This window comes from Microtus ochrogaster, unplaced genomic scaffold (assembly GCF_000317375.1).
Source record: "Microtus ochrogaster isolate Prairie Vole_2 unplaced genomic scaffold, MicOch1.0 UNK5, whole genome shotgun sequence".
NCBI lineage: Eukaryota > Metazoa > Chordata > Mammalia > Rodentia > Cricetidae > Microtus > Microtus ochrogaster.
The window spans coordinates 6,255,386-6,260,056 of NW_004949103.1; the positions used below are offsets into that span (position 1 = coordinate 6,255,386).

Consider the following 4,671-nt stretch of genomic DNA (forward strand, 5'->3'; position numbering starts at 1 on the left):
GGAAGATATGAATTCCATAATATCACAGTATATGTATCCATTGTTATAAGTGACTATGTTGCACAAATATCAACAAAATAATAATATCTCCAAAGTACAAATTTGACATCAAGACAAGAAAGAAGATGAATATATGTCACAACTAAAATAAATTCTTCTTAACTGTGTAAGAACACACTGTGAACATCTTAGAGCAGAGGGTTAGTCAATAACTTATCTCTGGCAGGGAATGCCCCAGTATTTGTCTAAGCACTATTTTTTTAAAATTTTACCAGTACTATTCTAGGTACTGCAATAAGAGGTCTACATTTGGAGTGGACGAAGCAAGTTCCCATCCATTTTCCTAGCTCCAATGTCCACTTAATGTATTGTCTTTAGAGGATATATTAAATATTAACCTGATAAGAACAGATACTGCACTTGAAAAGACTGAAGAATGACAGTTAAATATCATTTCTGGCTATGATGTGTGGATGCTTTCAGAATAGATTAGTATGTAAATCTGTAAACTTGGCCAGGCAGACTGCCTTCCCCAGTGTTTATAGACAACACCAATTTGATGAGATCTAAAAAGGACAGAAATTGGAGAGACAATGGCAACCCTGGGTTTTATCTCTAGTTGCCCGAGATGAAGCATGAGTTCTTCTCTGCTCTGAGAGTAGAATTTATACCAAGGACAATCTTGAGTCTCAAATGTTTGGGCAGGAGTTTATATCCTAGACTTACCTAGACTTGACTTCTTAGGGGGCAGATCATCTGACCTTACAGCATCCACAATATTATCAGCCAATCCCCTTCTTGTAAACCTTACTTTACATCCCCCATTGGTTCTGCTTTGTGGAAGAACTCTAATATAAACAATTAATACAACATTTACTTTTACATCTAAAATTCTAAAAGAACAGGATTGTACTATTCATAAAGTTTTTGTACTACCTTTCTGGGGTAGTACCTGTTTTGATATTTTTAATTATTTTATTTCTTTATTCTTGTGTGTTTAGGATTCTTGAGGTATAAATTGAGAAGTATGGAACAGACCTCTATATCTACCACCATTGTACTTCGGTGAATATTCTCATGGTAAGAGTTCCTGGTTCTACAGGATTTGAAATTCACATCTATGTTTCTGTGTATATGTGTTCATGAATATTCAATATGAGTGACAATGCCTAAATTATAAGTGGGAGGGTAAATTATCAGTCAATACATTGTCTCAGGAAAGACCCACATATGTGGCTAGCAGAAATATATTGCTAATAGTCAAGATTGCTGCTATAGTGCTAAAGTAACTACTGACAATACATAGACAAACCACATGCATGTTGCCTTCTTTGCATGATCACAAGAAAAATTTGTCCAATGGTATGATTTGCTTGCCTTTGCACTATGACATTAGGTCATCAGAAACAATTCAAACTCTAAGGCTAACTAGCAGACTGCAGGAAGCTGTGTCATATAAAATGAAAACAGATTAATAACATAAATCATCTGATGAGAGATCCATGTTTTATTGAATTGCTGTTTGGAAAATATTCATAGTGGTAGATTTCCTTTGCAATTTTTACTTTTATCATCTCCCTAGATTTGAAAATTTTGAGACGAATTGGAATTGTTATACACTAAGAATTTTGTCTTCATATTACATAACCAAATATGGAAAATTTCTCCATGGTAACTTTTCTAGCTAAATGTTTATTTGTTTAATTTGTTCCATTTTTTATCTATTCTTGTTGTCATGAATATTGAACTTTAGCTGTAACATTTATAATAAAAATATCAATACAACTGCCGGCAGCAGTTGGATGACAACACAAGACTGTAGCTGTATCATTTTGGGGGTTTTAAATAGCCCTGAAAGCTTAGGGATGCTGAAGGCTTGATTTCCAGACTGCAGTGATATTGGGGTAGTTTTGTTTTGTTTTGTTTTGTGTGTGTGTGTTACCATGGCTGTTTTGTTTTGTGTGTTTGCTTTAATGTTGCTGTGATAAACACCATTACCAAAAACTATGTGCAAGAGAAAGGATGTATTTCATCTTATACTTCCAGGTCATAATCAATCACTGAAGGAAAGCAAGGCAGGATTCCAGGAGAAACTGAAGCAAAAAAATGGTACATTTCCTTTGGCTCGTACTCAAACAGATATTTACAGAACCCAGGATCATCTGCCCAGGGGTGGTGCTGTGTAGAGTGAGCTGAGTCCTCCCACACCTATCATGAGTCAACACTTTTGCCCACAGATATGACCACTAATCATTCAAATCTGAGAAATCCCTAAAGTGAAACTCAATGTTTTATATTGACTCTTGGTTTTATTGAGTAGACAATAGAATCTAACAATGACAAGATATGCTAGAACCTTTAGTATTGGGTGAGATGGACTGCACTTTGAAGAATTTTAGGTCAGTGATGCTGCATCTCTGAAGATGATTGCAGAATCTTGGCTATTTCCTTTCTAGTATATTTCTCATCTCCTATGAGAGGAGCAACCTCACCTGCCCTGTGCTTCAGCTATAACTCACTGTGCTAACACAGACCCAAAACAGTATGACCAAATGAAGATGGACTAAGTCTTCCAAAGCTGTGATCTGAAACAAACTCATTTGTCTTTTCATTTGCATTTTCTCAGATGGTTTGTCAAAGCAACAGAAAACTGAGTAATATAAGGTACTAGAACATTACCCAGCCATAAACCCAAAGGTACTGACAGTAAGTTCTCTACTGGAACCTTACCATGTATTCACTCCTTCTTCAAGAAAAATCCTGTGAAATATGGATCCTGTAGAGACACAAGAGACCAGGCTTTGCATGGCCCATTTGATGTTTATCAGAAAGGAGCTTCTCTGTTGACTTGTCGATAACAGAAAATATAACAGCAGCTTTCATGTCACAGTGAGTACAAAATGAGGGAAGGGACAAATACCAGAACAGAACTGAGTGCATGCAACATAAATAATTTAGCTAAGCTATATATTTCCACTCCTTTTATCAATATTTCATCAAACCAGGAGTATATATTTAATAAATTTCTAAACATGTCTATTTTTCTGCCTAAGCACTCATGCAATAAGAATAAAAACAGAAAAAAAAAACATAACCAACACAAATCCTCAACTTATGGTACTTAACAGCTTCAACTATTGGCTTTGGGTTCTTTTAAAGAGTACAGTGTGACTCCTGCTTTGTTTCAAAATGTCCTTTCAGGGTGTTTTGGGCACTGGCATGTAACACATTCGTACACTGTGAGTCAATACATGTTAAAATCTGTTCCAATTCCAAACCTTGCTGATATGTTGGTGGTATATGATGCCTGTTGTGGAGACTGTGTGTGCAAGTGTACTGTATGTCGACAATGTGCAACTAGCATTAGCATTAGTCACAGATTTGATCTGGGCAGATGCTAGATTTTTTATTCAATATCATCCAGTGTATGTGCAATAAGCAGTTACAAAGATCCCCATTAATTTATGAACCACAAAGTAGAATGTATTTAACATGCCAACAATTAGATATATAGTGGGTACAAGTGTGTATGATGGATGCGTGCATGCATATTTATATTTGTAAATATGATGACTCTAATTTGCTCTCTATTCTTTTATATATTTCTAGTGAAAAAGAGTGTGTTAAATATAGTATTTTTTATAAATTCAGATTTAGAATGCATTGTTCTATCCTAAATAAATTCACTCACTACCCTGAGAATAAGAGTTTCTTTCCAGCCAGAGCAATAGTGCCCATTTTCTGCACTTCTGCAGCTGACTCATATTGTTCTTCAAAAGAACGATAGTATCTTCTTATAATTAACACTTTAAGGTTCTTTCTATGAACCTACAGAAAATGAATGCTGAGCAAGGTCTCTTGACATTATGACTCAAATAGTTACAATATCATTTTTAATAAGTCCTTATTAGATTCCTTCAAAGAGTAATAGATGACATGCCCTATGATAAAATGAGGAGTCTATATAAAAGATATCTATTAAATAACTTCAATATATAATGAACATCTATTATCTGAAAGGCTATAAAGACTATGCCAGAGGGAAAAAAAAAAGAAGATCCATGGACTTTGTAATTGATTCAGGAGTCCCAGGGCAGGAAAAGATAAGGGTTTAAATATAAAAAAAATTCAAAGTAAAAGAAAATGCATTTAAGTTTGAAGAGATGGCTCAGAGTTAATACCACAGAGAATTCAAACACACATATTGAAAACTCACAAGCAACTCTAACTCCATATCCAAAAGATGTGATGATGTCTTCTGGCTCTCTCATACATGTGACACACACACACACACACACACACACAAGTGCAAGCATAAATAAAAAAATAATAGGTAAGTAACATAAGAAGATAGCCACTTAAACACTTTTATATTTTTAAATTCTCAACCCTCCTTATTACAAAGAAAAGGCAAATTAATACCATAATAGTCAAATCATTGCACATTGCCTGAGTTCACAAAATTTAAAAGAAATGCAAAGTATTAATAAGAGTATGAAGTAAGGGTCTGGAGAGATGGCTCAGTGGTTAAGAACACTGACTGATCTGATGGGGGAAAGTCTTCTGTTTTGTGTTAATTTCATTGGTTCAATAAAGACACTGCCTTGGCCCTTTAATAGGGCAGAAAATTAGGTAGGTGGAGTAGACAGAACAGAATGCTGGGAGAAAGAA

General features: G+C 34.9%; 1 pseudogene; it reads right to left on the reverse strand.

The window, feature by feature from the left end:
• Positions 1-262: 262 nt before the first annotated feature.
• Positions 263-438, reverse strand: LOC113458165 (annotated as a pseudogene).
• Between the last annotated feature and the right edge of the window lie 4,233 nt (positions 439-4,671).